Genomic DNA, 17,886 nt, shown 5'->3' on the forward strand with positions numbered 1-17,886 from the left:
GCCTGCTATGTGGCTTTTACAAAATGGCGTCCCTCCTTATTCAGAATTCAGGTCCCAACAATTAGTTTGCAGATTCTAGCTTTAAAAAAATCATATCATACAGTATCAAACAATTCAACTTTACCCTATTTCTATTTACTGTCAGATGTAGCAATTCTCAAATATGCTCTAATCTACTTATATATTTTATTCTGATTCAGCAGTGTATTTGATAATTTGACAATTACCATGCTAGTTCAATTATGTCTTGTGCAATAGCCTCAAGTGCTATGGCATATCTTCCTCTCTTTTCACAATTGTCTTAGCCTTTTCTGGGTTACATTTCTTTACATCACTTTAGAAATAAATTGATATAAAATAATGTTAATGCGATTTTTTGAATTAATGTATTCATAGACTAAATGGGAACATATTTATGTTTTAATATGTTGCTTTCTCGCCCATCAGCATATAATAACTGACCCATTTTTCTGTCTTTTAGATATCTTATTAAATTCTTTTTCAACTTTTTGGCCACAACAATCATGCACTTTGTTTGGTTTGTTTCTAGTCATTTATGATTGTAAAATTATATTCAAATTACAGTTATTTCCCTAGAGAAGTTATAATGTAAGAAAATTGAACTTTTGAGGCTGGAGCGGTGGCACGGAGAGGTAAGGCGTCTGCCTTGCTGGTGCTAGCCTAGGACAGACCATGGTTCAATCCCCCAGCGTCCTATATTGTGCCCCAAGCCAGGAGCAATTCCTGAGCGCATAGCCAGGACTAACCCCTGAGCGTCATCAGCTGTGGCCTCAAAAAAACAAACAAACAACAACAAAAATAAAACAAAAAAAGAAAGTTGAACTTTTAGGGATTTCAAGATGGTAAAAAAAAAAAAAGGTAGACCTCTCTTTGTGCAGTGTCTTCAACTAAAGATGAGCAAAGTTGAAACATAGGGCCTGCAGAAGGACCAATGTCTGAAGTAGTGTCCACACATGCAGAAGTTGAGAAAGATATAACTGTAGCAAGGGTACTAATAACTTTTCTACCCTGGAAATTAAGTGACCCAGGATGCCTTCATGATGTGGTTTGTGATAGGGAGGATTTGTGATTCGAACAGTGTAAAATTCCAGGTGGAGACATTTCTGTTAGAGAGTAACAGAATACTGGGAAGTAGGAACTGGAGAGATAGCACAGTGGTAGGGCATTTGCCTTGCACACAGTGGATTCAGGACGAATGGTGGTTCGAATCCTGGTATCCCATATGATCTCCTGAGCCTGCCAGGAGCGATTTCTGAGCGCAGTCCAGGAGTAACCCCTGAGTGCCGCAGGTGTAACCCAAAAACCTAAACCTAAACCAAAATCAAAATCAAAACCAAACCAATCCAAAACAAAAACCTGGGAAGTAGAGTTTCTTTTTTTTTATGACTATATCTTTATTTAAATGCCTTGCTTACACATATGATTGTAGTTGGGTTTCAGTCATGTAAAGAACTTGTTGCACTTCACCAGTGCAACATTCCCACCACCAATGTCCCATATCTCCCTCCTCCCCCCACCCCACTTCCGCCTGTACTCTAGACAGGCTTTCTACTTACTTCATTCATTCACGTTGTTATGATAGTTCACAGTGTAGTTATTTCTCTATCTGCACTCACCACTCTTTTGTGGTGAGTTTCATGTCGCGATCTGGACCTTCCAGAACTCCTCTCATTGTCTCTGAGAATTATTGCAAAAATGTCTTTTATTTTTCTTAAAACCCATAGGTGAAGGAAACTATTCTGCGTCTGTCTCTCTCCCTCTGACTTATTTCACTCAGCATTATAGGAAGTAGAGTTTCTTGAGTGAACGATAGAGGGAAGATAAGTACTAGCAACTGCAGATGCCAGAGAGCAGATAGATAAACGGGAAGCTAAGTCTGAAAGGGGAAACAACCTACAATTCTGCTGCTGCAAATTCCTGAGACTTTGGGATACTTCTTGTGCCTGTCAGTATAGCCGTTGACTTGGCAAAGAGTGGAAAACTTTCCAAGGACTTCTAAGCGGAAGCAGTTCAAGAGCCCACTATGGAGCCTTTTCAGAATTAAATTTCATCATTCTGTGGCTTCTTCATGACAGACTCTTTACTGAATCTGGCTGCAGATTATCAAAATCACCTGTTCTATCCATGCACAGTACCATCCCTGGATTTATGTTCACATGGGCTATTTCCTTCTCTAGTCAGAGTCTTAAACTGATTGAAGCTGCTCATAACTTTGACATCCTCATGGATATGCTTGTGACTATTACTGAGCTTGTCTGTAGTCTGCCCAAAGTTCAAAGCTCCAATTCCTTAGTGGTTTTCAATTTTTATATATCTACAGGAGAATAAAGTATATATATTTTCTAATCAGAATTATAACACCTTAGTATACAATGATAAAAATTTAATAACACATAAAGAAAATTGGAGAAACCTCAAATACCTGGTAATAAAATGTTTCTCACTGAACTAATGAGCACGTTTTTTGTATTGACTCTGTCTCCAGCAATTGTGCTTAATTGATTTGTTTTTATAGTTATTTTTCTAATTTTTTATGAAATAACATGATTTACCAAGTTCACAATACAGTCATTTCAGGCATTAAATGTTCACCACCAATTATATTACCAGTATGACCAGTCCTTCACCAATATCCCCAGTCACACAGCCACCATCATAATTTATGTCTATGCTTACACAAATAATTTATATTGCTAGTTACAACACAGAGGCAACTAGAATGATCAACTCATTAATGAATCAATATTTTCTTTACTATATTATTTAAACTTAGCAAAAATAATAAGGTATAAAATTTATTTTAATATAATATTATTTAAAGAGCCTATATTATTTAAACTAGACAAATGAAAACCGAAGCACAAGTTAGCAAGATAGGATTCAGAAAAAGTAAAACTAAAAAGAAGTGACTACTGGCACAGAACTTCATAAAGAAAAAAAAATATAAATAATTTAATCTTACAGAGAAAGTAATTATAAAAACTATAAATTAAGCCAAAGTCTAGCAGAAAGAACATTATACTAAAAATCAGAGCATAAAAAATGGAAACAAAAAATAAAAAAGATGAATAAAATGGGCACATGATTTTTCAAAAAGGTAAAATCTATCAACATTTATCTAGGTTTTAAAATAAAACTAGAAGAATCAGAGGAAAAAATAACACCACAGAAATACCAAGGAGTTTTTAAGAGGTTATTATAAACAATATTTATTTGTTGGCAAATTTAGTACTTAGAAAAACATACATTTTTAGTTAAATGAATATGCCATGACTAGAGAAGAAATAGAAAACCCAAATTAACTGGCCACAAATATGAAAATTAAAATAGAAATATAAAAAACTGCCCCTAAATAAAAATCCTGCACCAGATGGTTTAACCAGTGAATGTTATCAAGCTTTTAGGAGCTTAAGCTTTTATTCTCTCATTCCTTTAAAAAAAAAAAAAGGTTACAGAAAGGAGCCAGAAAGATAAATAATTAAAAGTGCTTGAACGGGAGCATGATTACATGACTCCCTGCTAGGTATAATCCTGGAAGGTGCTGTGCACTTCTGTGGTGGCTGTGGTGGTCTCCAGAACTGCTAAGTCTGAACAGCATCACACAGAAGAACTGATCTGGCCAGGTTGTTGTCCAGTATCACTGGGAGTGGACTCAGGGGCTTATGCTGGAGATCTCTCCCCCCAAATTAAAAAAGAATAGTTTGTGAAAGACCAGAGAGATAGTAGAGGGGGTAAAGGTTCACAGCTTGCATGCAACTGTCTCTGTTCAATGCCAAGCACTGAAAACAGTCCCCTAAAGCAATGCCAACAATGACCTTAGGCACAAAGCCAGTAGTCAGCCCTGAGAATAGCCACGGTATATTTGTATTGACCTTGTCACCAGCCACTTTGCTTTATTGATTTGTTTTTATTTATAGTTATTTTTATAATTTTTATTAAATACCATGATTTACCAAGTTATTCACAGTCATTTCAGGCATTAAATGTTCAAATACCAACCATATCACCAGTATCATATCACCTTAACCAGTATCCCCAGTCACACAGCTACTATCATAACTTGTGTTCAGGCAGGCACAAGTAAATGTAATTCATATTTCTTGTTACAACACAAAGGCAACTAGATAAGCACAAAAATTTTTTTATGGACCACACCCGTTTGATGCTCAGGGTTACTCCTGGCTAAGCGCTCAGAAATTGTCCCTGGCTTGGGGGGACGATATGGGACGCCGGGGGATCAAACCACGGTCCTTTCTTGGCTAGCTCTTGCAAGGCAGACACCTTACCTCTAGCACCATCTCGCCGGCCCCAATAAGCACAAAATTTGAAAATAAAATAGGTGAACAAGCAATAGTTTCAGATATTTTATCAGGCCAACACTACTCTTAAAACAAAATCAAACTGGAATATCACAGACACACAGACACACACACACAGACACAGACACACACACACACTTAGTCTTTGAGCATTGCCAAGAAAAAAAAACTATAAAACAACATAACTGATAAAATTTGATGCAAAAAATTCTAAACAAAGTATGTAAAAACTTAGTTTGATAGTGACAGATTATACATTGTTATCAAATATGGTTTGAGAAACAGAATGTCCAATAGACATAGAGCAATCAATGTTAAATTATATAGTAATGAATAATATATTATTATAAAAATAAAATATTTTTAATATTTTAAAAAGCATCATCAATTGATGCTGGGAGTACACTTGCCAAGATGAGTAGCAACTTGTAGTATATACCATGGGCAGTTTAGTGATGGTAGAATACAGTAACTTTGCACATTAATTTTAATACTGTTGTATCCATATTACTAAATTATACTCTAAGAATTGTTAAATCTCAACAAATAAAAAATAAATATATCAGATAATAATAAAAGATCAAATTTTATATTCCCATAGCTAAGGCTATAATCAATAGTGAAAAACTAAAAGCCTTTTCTTTAAAATTAAAAAAAGGCAAGGTTGTCTACTGTCACTTCTATTTGATTATGTATTAGAGATCTTAGGCAGAACTATTAAATATAAAATTGCAAGCATCCAAATCATGAAAGGCCAATGCTATCATAATTTGTATATTTTATGATAATATTATAGAAAAACCTAAAGGTTCCATTAAAAAGCTATTAGAAATAATTAATGAGTAGAGCAAAGTAGCTAGCTCCAAAATCAATGTACCAAAATTTGTTGCATTCCCATATGAAAATAGTGAATGAGGAAAAATATTAAGAAACCAAACTTATTTGTAAATAAAATTTAAATACCTAAGAATAAGTTTAATAAAGCAGTTAAAAACTTTGTAATACAGTACTTATAAGACTCAGATACATAGAAAAAGATAGTAAGGCACTAATACTTTTCATATAGTTATCAAGAGATTAAAATATTTATATACAAAAATTATACAACCTACTGTTATTTTAATCAAAATTCAAATGACTTTTTTAAAGACTAAAGAACAAAAAGCGATGGTTTATAGAGTCATTAAAACTCAAATGGCTATCACAATCATGAAAAAGAAAGAAAGAAAGAAAGAAAGAAAGAAAGAAAGAAAGAAAGAAAGAAAGAAAGAAAGAAAGAAAGAAAGAAAGAAAAAAAGAAAGAAAGAAAGAAAGAAAGAAAAAGAAAGAAAGAAAAAGAAAAAGAAATGGAGGCAATCTGATGATAAAATTATTTCAAACTATACTATAAAGTGACCATAATTAAAACTAACAAGTACTGGAATAAATTTAGCACAGAACAAATGATAGTAACACTGGTTTAATTGATACAAAGGAAATAATTAAAAGCCAAGAAAAAACTTTATACATATTGATATTTAATATATAACAAATGACCATTAATAGAGAATAAGTTTTTTTCAACTAATGATGCTGGAAAAACTAAATTTATATTCAAATGATATATTGATACATGTTAATAAATGTACTAATATTACTACTATTAATACAATTTTAGAATATTCTAAAACCATAAACAAAAGTATTGTTGGGCACCTTAATGTAAGACCTGAAGCCAAAAGTTACATAGAAAAATACTTTTGAAAAACATTCCATGATATTACTATTATAGAAGTTTTGGGAGAATCAACACCAAGAAGGGAACAAAAGTAACAATTGAGACTAAATGAAATTAAAATACACTTATTGATATAGTGTTCATTTGTGCATAGGAAGTATTAAAATAACAAAAGTACAGTCTCAGAAATGGGAGAGGATAATTTCATAGATTATATATATCAAACAAGCAACAAATATTCAAGGGTTATAAAGAACTCATACAATATAACAGCAGAAGAAAACTAAATTGAAACAATTCAATTAGTGTGGGAAGTAGGTTTGAGTAAATACCTATCCAAAAAGTACATACACTTGCCTAATTGGCGTACTAAAATATCCCTGATCATTTATTTTTGGGTGAATGCAATCTAAACCACAATGAGATAACACTTTGAACCAATGAATGGTTTAAAAATAAAAGCAGGACTAAACAAGTGTTGGAGAGAGTGGATGGAAGGAGCTTTCGTGCACTGGTGGGAACTGGTACAATTATTTTGGAAAAGGCTATGGAGCTATCTTCAGAACTTAAATATAGAGATGTCATACATTATCTAGTAATCCCACTTTTGGAGAACTAGCAGAAGATGCAGAAACATTACCACAAATAAAATTTGTATGGACCCAATATAAATTGCAGCATTCATGATATCCAAAATAATGGCAGCAACCATCATGTCCATTAGAAGTGTTTAGATAAAAAAAGATGTGCATTTATACAATAAAATCCTACACAACTATAAAAGATATTGTGTTGCTAGGAAAGGAACAGTAGTTAGTTATGAAAAGTGAAATAGAAGGTAAAAGACATCTATAATGATGTATTCCTATGCCTGCAACATAAAGTATAAAATTAATGAATAGAGAGGATAAAATGAAAACTGCAGATTGTAGGGCTTGGTCAATGGTCACAGGTACATGTGGAAACTCAATAAATACCATGCAATATATGCTCTTAATACTGTTTGCCTGCCACTATAGAGCTAGAAAAACTGCATTTTTTAGGTCTAGCATAAACTTTTGGGTCTAGTTGACCATGTATCACCAGGAATGACCAATATTCCCTAAGCAGTGGTAAGGAGTCTAAAATAAACACATTTTTAAAAGTGAATATTGATAACAGAACTATAGTTGCCTAAGGAGCAGAGAGTGGGAGTGGGAATAAGAAAAGTTATTGGAATCTCTCCAAGTACAAAGAAAATAAACCCACTCCTAGCCTTTTTATATTCTATTATCTGTATAGGAATTGGAGCTCTTTGTGATCTCTCAAATGAGAGTTTCACATGTTGGTCCTATAACTATGTTCTATATTCTATATTCAAGAAATATATATTCTCCAACTTCTCTGGCCTTCTTAATGGGAAAATTGGCTACCACTATAGAAGGCACACAATAAGAAAATGTAAGGACCAAAACTAGAGATAGGTTTTCAAGAATTGCCAATAATTTTTCAAGGATAGCTGCCAATCCACAATTTAATATAAAATAATTTGCTTTTAAATATTAGCAAGTATTTTTAATGACAAGGAGCTAGAGACACAGTATAGTGGATAGGGCATTTGCCTTGCAAATCAAGCCAATTTGGGCTTGATCCTTGGCAAACCACTGGGTACTGGAACAATGGCAAGAGTGATGTTTGAGCACAGAGCCAAGAATAAGTCCTAATAGCTAGGTGGGGCTCCAAAACAGAAACAAAATGATTAAGCTTCATAGGACTAAATTTAAAAGGACTGAGACCTGTGTTGGCATGTTTTCAATCAGTTTTCAACCTCCAGAGCATCCTTTTACCAGAGATTTTCAGTTTTATTTCTCTTCATCCTACTCTTTAGCCAGGGATTAAGAAAGGCAGTCCAAACATACTTGGACATTCTAAGTATATGATATCACAAAATATGAACTAACTACAAGGGATATTAGGGCTTTTCTTGTCCTACTTTGCTATATAGAGTATAGCACTTTAAGGCAGGCATGGAAGAAATCAATTCAGGCTCACACTGTGCTAGAGGCACGGCCAAGCTTTGAACTCAGATAGGCTATGTCTCCATCCAGCAGGTTTACTATTGATTATACAATCTGGTTACTTGCAAAACCTCTGAGAGACAACTTTGAACCTTCCCATAACATCTCATAACACCCAATAATTAAGATTTGAGGAGACAAGTGTGATACCATTGAAATACTGTTCATTTTAAGATGCAGGTAAAAGAACACTAGAAGTGGAAAGAATGTACAGGGACAGATACGTTATTCTCTAAGATAAAATTAAAATTCAAACAAATTATTAAGGCCTCATTAAATCATGCATTTTGTTTATTGTAGCAAACCATGTAACTGGACAGTTGGTACAGGTTTTTACAGGTTAATGTATGCTAAGATTAAACAGGATGATACTATTTGTACCATAGGCATGCTTGAAATAAATTCTGTATATAGGGTTTAAATGTGGTTCTAGAGAAGCAAAAAAATAAAAAGGAAGCAATATAATATCAATCTTTCTACAAAAAAAGTCATGTGAACTAAATATAGTGTTTCATAACTCAATAACCCAAAGATTTGTTTTTAGACCATTTAATTAATCAATCAGTTGAAAAAATAGATGCACCCCATTTTCTCTCACTTTATGAGAATTACCTGTAGAACTTAGTGAATTCGGTAATTTTTTAAGAGCTTCAAAACTTCAAACCTTCATTTCACAACACCATCACCATCAGATGGTCCAAAAAGTCCTCAAGTTGGAATTTTCCCTAGTGGAACTGCAGAGTGATTCAAATTAGCTGTGTAGCAACTTGATATAGCAAAGGTTATTGGTATTTTTAAGTCCTTAAGGACATTGCCTAGATCTGAAGATTATTATTACCATTATTATTGTTGATTAGGACAGTTACAAAGATTAGACTTCATTACTCCTGTTTATAATTTACCCCAGAGGTTGGAAAACTATGAACTATGGGCTCAATCGGGCCCTCTGGTTATTTGTGTAAAACTGGAACATATCCATATCAATTTATTTACATCTTGTCTATAACACTTTTTGTGCTACAACAGCAGAGTTGAGCAGTTGGAAAAGAGATGCCATGGCCCTCAAAGCCTAATGTATTTACAACCTTTCTTCTATAGTAAGAGTTTTTCTTTTTTATCTTTTTGTTTGTTTGTTTTTGTTTTTGTTTGGGGGTCACACCTAAAACAAATTACTCTCTGTGGACTCATGGATCATATGGAGTACTGGTTTGAACTAGGGTTGACTGCATGCAAGGCAAAGTCCCTCTCCACATTACTATTACTCCAACTCTAATAAGTTTTTCACATATAGCTTGCCCATAGATTTCTCTCTTTTCTTTCTCTGTCTCTGTTTCTATCTTTGTCTCTATCTCTGCCTCTCTTTCTCTCACGTACACTCACACACGTACATACTCTTTAAGAACATGTAAGAGTGGGGCCGGAGAGATAGCATGGAGGTAAGGCATTTGCCTTGCATGCAGAAAGTCGGTGGTTCCAATCCCGGCATTCCATATGGTCCCCTGAACCTGCCAGGAGTGATTTCTGAGCATAGAGCCAAGAGGAATCCCTGAGCGCTGCCAGATGTGACCTAAAAACAAAAACAAAAACAAACAAGAGCCTGTAAGAGTGAAGTTGACAGGCATATAAGCCAACCCAGATAAAATCCCTGGCATCATATAAGGTCACTTGAGTCCCACCAGGACTGGAAATAGTAGAAACAAACAACAACCCCTCGAAACTCACACTAAAATAAAAAAATTATAATTACCTGGACAAAATTTGCCTTTCAGACTAGAGTTTGCCAATCACCAATCTAGACCATCAATAAATTAATGAATCAAATCCTCATTTGTCTCATTTACATATTCCGTGCTGTATGACATCCAGCACAACCAATTTCTAACTCTCAATGTATGCCATCAAATGTAGGAGTAGAAGATATATGTAATAGCATGATATTTTAGAATAAATTGTCTCAAAAACATAGTTAACAGAGTTAGCAGTAAAATGTAGTAAAATATTTTTAAAAAGACACATTTTAAGTGTTTAGTCTACTTTAACAAAATTAATTTGATCATAAGTGTATAATTTAATAAATTATATTTAACAACCACCTCACAAAACCCCTTGAAATTTGAACCACTGGTTTTTCTGGGAGTACAATTCAAGCTTCTCATATACCTTCCCTCAGCAGGGCTGAATTTAGAAAACTACAGTTAAGAAATTTTTCAGATTTTAGAAAATTTTAACAATTAAAATTTTAAATACCTCATTAATATATTAAGTTAGAAAGTTACAATTTCCCCCACTTCCAAAAAGTTACAAGTTTTAAATTATTTCCTAATTTTTTAAAGGAAGATGTAAGCATGAACATATTGGCTAATTATCTGTCTTGTTTAGGAAAATGGTATTTATTAAAATTAGGATCTATCTAAACTGAATAGTGCATTTTATCAAGGCACTCAACAATTAAACTCACATTCTCCATTCTTAAATATATTTTCTTTTAGATTCAAAAAACAAACAAACAAACAAACCACCAACTCCTCTCTAACAGGTGGATTTGATCCTAATGATCTTGATTACTTCAAAATATGTAGTGGATAAATTTCTCAATCTTTTCAGTAGCAGAAGATTTTGGACATTTTGTGATCAATTTGCATACTTACAATATTAATGAATGGAAACATTGAAAAGACAGAGAAGTGTTATTGCTGCTTTGCTGGCACCTCACTACCATTGCTGTCATGCTTTAGACAATTTGTTGTGTAAAGTCTCTTTTGAACATAACTTCACCAGAGTGAGGTAAAGCATTCACAGACTAAGAAAACTCCAAAAAGAAGGAAATTTATCAGATGGGTTTCTATTGTGTATGGGTTTTTAAAAAAAGATATTTAACATTTTGTGTTTCAAAGAAAAAGCCCCACAAAACTAATTACTGTCAACTGTATTTTAAGTTTTCAGCTATCTAGCCAGCAGAAAGCTATTATTAAGCCACTGTAAGCCTCCTTTGCTTTTCTTCCCACATAAGAATTATTATTTTATTTGCAATATTGATGTCATAATAGAGGTTGTCAATCAGCTACTCAAGTTACTGCCTAAAAACAGAAAAAATAACCGAGGGTCTTCATTTTTTGGAACACATACATAATATGTGATATAAATATCTCTTCTTACTCTCATTTCAATTGTTACTCAGATGATAGATGAGAAGTTCCCCTTATTTGATGATACTGCAGCTCCTAGGCTTTACAAGTTTATTTATTTTTTAATGTCCAACTCCCAATTATCCTTTGATAATATGATAAACTTTAGCATCTAAGTAGCATGAAAATAAACAATTTGTAAGGAATTGTTTATACAAAGTCTTCTTCCCTAAACAGCAATCTTCATTTTCATTGTCAGGGCTGCCAGCAACTTATATTGAGACAATGGGTAAACCCATAGCTCATAATAATTTGAATGGGGTAAGCCAAAAAGTATCTAAAATATTGTGATTTAAAATTGTAATGCTTACAGGCTCTATTTTATGGGTCTTGTGTTCACCCCCCCCATCACCTGCATTTATGATAAAAATAAAATAGGTTTAAACTAACTAGTGGAATCTCATTTTCTATCTTTCTTTAATTTTAGATCAAATAAATCCTTATACACTCTTTAGGAACTTCTTAGAATTCTCTACAATTATTTACCCATTATTTAAATTAATATTAAAAAACAACTTTTACTTCAAAATTCTCATTGGCAGTTACCCTCTGAGCAAATTGTAGCAAATAGTTAAGAATCTATTAGTTAAATACTAGTATTAGTTTAAGTCACCTCCCATCCAGGTCTCATGAATCATGAAATATAATAAAAGACTATGCTTGTAAATTATTAAGAAAATAAAAGTACATGTGTCTAACTTTAAATTTTCTTGTAATAGGAAAAATCATTACCTAAAGAGGAAGATTATTTTATGGTTTCTACCAAGTGAGCATGTGATGCTATTTTGTGATGGTTATTTAATTTTATATTGAAAGAGATGAAGTATGAAATTAATTGATTTATAGAAATTTTCAAATGCAGTGCTTCAAAGGAGATAAAAGAATGACACAGACACTTAGAAAAATAAAGATACAAATACATATTAAATGTGCCTACCAAAAAGATAGAGAGATAACATTTCTAGATATAGTACAGAGATTGAGAGACCCTCATATCGCCTTAAAGCCATCCACCATGGTTTTAGAAGAATTGTGTACAAAAACCAAATTTAATTTGGCTCTTCCATTTGTAAGAAATACTTCAGTAGCACTTAACATATCTTAGTTGTCAATTCATAATGTTCATGGAAGAGTTGATATCAGGTTTCTACCTAAAATGCTAGCCTCATTTTCTACTACTGCTGAACCTACACTTCCCTTGCTTCAGACGTATTTAAATCAGGTGATTACTTAAAATTATGTGATTTCTGCCTTTAAGCCTTTGTGGCATCATTTACTTTCCTTCCCAGAACACATCTGAGCTCTGAATTATGCTTTCAAAATCTTTTGAGAAATTCAAAGTCTATCCCTATTACTTATATTTTATTATGTTTGCACATCAACCCTTTTGTGATTTAACTGCACCGTAAGACCTTCTTTATAATGCCTTCTTTAATGTAGCTTTCTTTAATGACCCTTTCTTTTTTATATCCCTTTCTTGACTCCATAACCTGACTGCTAGGTACACATAGCATATGTGATAAAACCTCATCAAATAAAGACATGAATATATCACACTTGGGCTTTTCAGTCTGTATTTAATCAATTCCTAGCTTCAGAAGATTCTGCTTTTAAGAGCAATGGAAAGTTGTTCATAAAATTTTAAGAACCGAATTCTCCAAAGACCTTCAGTTTCTTATATCCAAATCTTTAGTATAACATTGAAGACAATGTGCTCACTTGTTCAGTGGCCACATAATGTTGTTCCAGTGGCTCTTCTTAATTTCCCAAGTCATAAAAACTGAAGTCACCACACATTCCATATCTAACTCATTATCAAGTTAACTTATTTTTCATCTCTCCTGGAAATGTTCAAGCTTTATCTAGCAACCTATACATGCCTCAACTATTGTTAAAGGCTTCTAACTTACTCTTTCTTCCGACTCCCCATTTCCAACTTCTACCCACACAATAGTCAACATAACATTTCAGAATGCAAATGTTACAGTATGGCATAGCATAACTTCAAACTATTCAGTAGGAAAAAAAAAGTTACACATTCTTCGAGAAACTTTCAGATTCTGCACGATCTTACTTGACTTCCCAGTCTCAATGCAGCCTTCTCACTTCTCTTCATCTGAATGTTAGCTGCTTTACAGCTCCACAAATGTCATATTCATTCTTTCTCCAGGGCTTATACATATTCTGCATATGTGTTCTATTCAGCAAGTTTCAGACACTACCAAAGTATTACTACATATATATTTCTTATACCATCTTTACTATCTCTTGATCATTGTGCTTTCATCTCATAAGACTAAATATTTTCTATGTTTCTATGTTTAGTATTCAGAATACTAAAACATGCATTGTGTTTCATGTTAAGCTAGGAGTCAATCATGATTGAATGAAAGGAATGATCATCAGTGTTTCTGGAAAAATCTCTGAAGGTTGTCACATAGATTCCCACAAACTGCATCCCTGTTTCAAAGATTTATCAAAAAAAATAATCATTCTTGCTAATTTTTCATACACCAATGCCTTTCCACTACATAAAATGATTGAGATTATTTCTGTTTATTTATGATTTTTATGCTTTAATACCTGTATAGAACCAGTTTTGAGGGATAGCTTTAGCAACTATTATCTGATAATTTATCAAATATCAAAAATTTTAATCAAAGATCAATTATTTATCACATATCGATTACCAATTGATATTTGTTAAAATAATGAATAAACAAATCTAAGAGAGTATAAATATGCAAAAGGAGACTTCTACACTTATTAAACTAAAACTAAACTAAAACTTTTAACTCTCTTCCTTTTTAATGTTTATCTCTGTAGTTATTAGATGCTTTAGATTTTATTTCTTCACTCAGCCCATATATACCTTACATTTTATTTTGCTATTTTACTTAATTTTGCAATAGTAACAATATAATTGTATTATACTTATAGTACTACCATTCAATGTCTATGACAAGAAGGCTAGTATCTTTCACCATTATCCCAAGGTCCCTTCCAATTAACAACCCCCCAAATTCATATCAGAGTTCTATTAATATAATTTAGGGTTATTTTCATCAGGGATTCTCTAATATTTTTGTTTCGTAATATTCCATGAATTAAAGAGATGATCTGGTGTTTTTCTTTGTCTTTCTTACTCATTTCACTTAACATGATAACCTCTAATTTCTTTTCAAATTAGAGGTAATAGCTGAATTTTATCTTTATTCATGAATGAGTAGTATCCTATTTTTTATATCTACCAAAATTTCCTTGTTGTGGGGCTGGCGAGGTGGCGCTAGAGGTAAGGTGTCTGCCTTGCAAGTGCTAGCCAAGGAAAGGACCATGGTTCGATCCCCCGGCGTCCCATATGGTCCCCCCAAGCCAGGGGTAATTTCTGAGCGCTTAGCCAGGAGTAACCCCTGAGCATCAAACAGATGTGGCCCGAAAAAAAAATTTTTTTCCTTGTTGATCTATTGTGGGCATTTTTTTTTCTATATTTCACCTATTATAAATAACTCAGAAATAACATAGATGTGGATCTGGCTTTTTAGGATTAAAGTTTTATGTTCATGGGAATGAAGGTTGCATGAAAGTTCTTTTCTTAATTTTTGAGAAGACTACATACCATCCTCCAAAGAGGTTTAACCAAGTGGCAGTCCCACCAGCAGGAAATAAAAGTTCTATTTTTTGCCACATTCCTGCCGACTCTTAATTGCTTTCCAACTTTTTTCATAGACCATTCTTTCTAGCACATAAACCTTTAGATTACACATTTGCTGTTCTCTTTTCTGGCTTGAAATCTTTGTGACTCAGCTTCCAGAGTGCCTCAGTTGGAGTTCGTACTTGTAAGATGCAAAAGCTGACTACAGCTGATTAAGCAGAAAACAAGGTCATTAACGGATAGTCGTTAGCTCACAGTATTATAGGGAGGTTTAGGGAACTGGGCTTACTGTCAAATTTCCAGGAATTATACCCCTATCATGTTGGAAAACAAGCCTGATGAAAAGAAGTTTGTTATTCCCAGTACTTTACTATTGAATGAGCTACTTTCAAAACTGCAGCCTTGTTATAGTGTTATTATACTAATGCCAGGATTTGAGCTCTGCCATTGCAGTTCTCCTTAAAGCAAAAAACTTCTATTGCCTCTTATAAGTTAAATGGACCCATAGTAAAGGGACCCTGTAGATTGCTCATTTCTACACTGAAATTTAGAAGGTGAAATCTCATAGTGTAGAGCAGTTATTTGTTATGTTATATAGTCTATAGCGAAATTGGGAAGGACATTTTCATGTTTCTACATCTGGCAGGCTGACCACTTAAAACAGAAAAAAGTCTTAAGAGAAATAAATATTTAAAAGTTAAATATCAGTGAGAAATACCACTGATGTCTATTCGATATAGCATGGCACAAATTTGGCCATTGTGCTTCTCTTCCCATTGGAAGTGAACTGCAACCAATTTACATTATCTATCACTAGTGATTCATTAGGAACTTATCCTAAAAGACCATTATTAAAAACTAGATAATTTTTAAACCAATTTTCTAGACTCTCTGGGAGATCTTTAGAGCAGTTTTCAGAGCACAAACTTTGGAAAACAAATATCTGAGCTTGAAATTTAACTTTGTCTTTTTTTTTTTTTTTGAGAGTACCCAGAATTGAATCCAGGGCCTCACATATATGAGACATTTGTTTTACCTTTGAATCACATATACCTACACACTCCAACCCATAGTTAAGTTCATGACTTTGCTGAACAACTAATCTAGAACACAGGAAAAAAATCTTAAATAATTTAATAATTATTTTAGAAGATGTATATTAGTAAGTACACTACACCATTGGGTTTCATTTCTGTTTTAATCATAATGAATAAGGTTAAAGTTTGTTAACAAACTACCTCCGAAATGTAGTAGTTTTAAGATATAAATTTCTCTTACTTGATACTTAGTAAGGAAGGATTGAGGATCCACTCCATATCATTCTTAATCTGTGAGGCCAATGGATGTAAATTCCACTGCTTGGAACATTATTGAGAGATACAGAGAGTACAATAAATTATACATTATTCCATAGAGCTTCTACCAAGAAGTAATGTCAAATCATGAATAGCCACATATTATACGCACCCTTCTTATTGAGTATGAAAGAGCTATTATTAAAGCGGAAGCTGAAAAATATGACAAATAGCAGAAATAAGGTTACGGTTAAGACTTACTGAGAAGTACACAGTAAAAAACCAATACAGATGTAAGTACTGCCCTTAAACTTGGAAAAATTCACAGTGAGTATCACAATTGTGGTACTATACACAGAAGAAACTCCTCACTTACTTTTATAGCAAGGCAGCTGAATTCAGAAACCAGTAACAACAGTGAGTCAAACAAAGATATGAGACAAATGACTGGAAATGGAATATCTAACGAATGGGCATGTTATAACCTCATATGTCATTGAAGCAATGCTCTTTTTTTTTTTTTTTTAAATATGGAACGCTTCACGAATTTGCGTGTCATCCTTGCGCAGGGGCCATGCTAATCTTCTCTGTATCGTTCCAATTTTAGTATATGTGCTGCCGAAGCGAGCACGAAGCAATGCTCTTTTAAATTTTCCTTTCTCCTATCTAATCATGGCCTTTATGACCCTTCTGCCTGTCAGTCATGAACTATGCTGCCTCAAGGAAAACTAGTTTTTATAGCAGAAATTAAAGATAACAAAATTACTTTGATTTTTTCAGAATTCTAAAACATCTTCTTGAAGTATAAATCAGAAAAAATAACTTTGACAAGTTATGTTTTTTGATATATAAGGAGCTTTGCTGAGAGGAGAAAAGGCTATTGATAATCAAAGTGGAAAACTTTGAGGAAGGAAGGAATAATATAAGGTGCAAGCATTGGCCATATGAAACAGGAGGAAAGCAAATCCAAGTTGGTTGCATTTGCAGGGAAACAAGAGAAGGTCTACCTGACTTACAGTGGAAGGTAAAAGATAGAGAGTAGAAAAGCTTAAAATCTTGGTGAAACCAGAGACTTGATTAAGAGAAGAAGTGCCAGTGAGACAGGAAAACACCTCTGTGGGCATTAAGAGAAAACTAAGTCAAAGCCAATAGGCTTTTGTTACCATTTGGGTAAGTACTAAGTGTGGCCATATTAAGAAGCCAAGTTAGTCATTTTTCTAAAGACACTGTGAATGAGTGAAGATAAAGTTTCTATTAGAAAATCTCAATATTTTCCTTGAACTACAACTTAAGTGGTTGTTCTCAGCTCCTTTGAATGGAATCAAGTGTTCTAGACTTGGAAGGAAAAAACACAACAAGCAATTGATATCAACATAAAATTGTCAAAAAGAGAATGAGAATTTATACTTAGATAAACTGGGTTACAGTATGAGTCCTTCTTCTTACTCTACCATTTGTCTTATATTCCATATCTATCCCAAAGAAAAACTGGATTAGATTGCTGGATCTACCTCTTCTAGAAATAATTTCTGCAATAATTTTTTTTGAAATGAGCATTTGGAAAGTGATTTAAAATCACAAGGTAAAGTACTTAACTTACATATAAATAATGCTGATAACTAAGTAAAAGCTAATAGTTT

General features: G+C 33.3%; 1 protein-coding gene and 1 non-coding gene across 2 annotated transcripts in view; both read right to left on the reverse strand.

Annotated features, from left to right (window-relative positions):
* The window catches only part of SYNPR (synaptoporin), a 360,846-nt gene that overhangs the window by 212,853 nt on the left and 130,107 nt on the right, over window positions 1–17,886 (reverse strand). The gene's annotated exons all lie outside the window — the stretch shown is intronic.
* LOC126015021 (U6 spliceosomal RNA) lies at window positions 16,771–16,877 on the reverse strand. Its single transcript, XR_007497929.1, has one exon. It is a non-coding gene; the product is annotated as a U6 spliceosomal RNA (small nuclear RNA).

The sequence above is a fragment of the Suncus etruscus genome, chromosome 7 (assembly GCF_024139225.1).
Source record: "Suncus etruscus isolate mSunEtr1 chromosome 7, mSunEtr1.pri.cur, whole genome shotgun sequence".
Taxonomy (NCBI): domain Eukaryota; kingdom Metazoa; phylum Chordata; class Mammalia; order Eulipotyphla; family Soricidae; genus Suncus; species Suncus etruscus.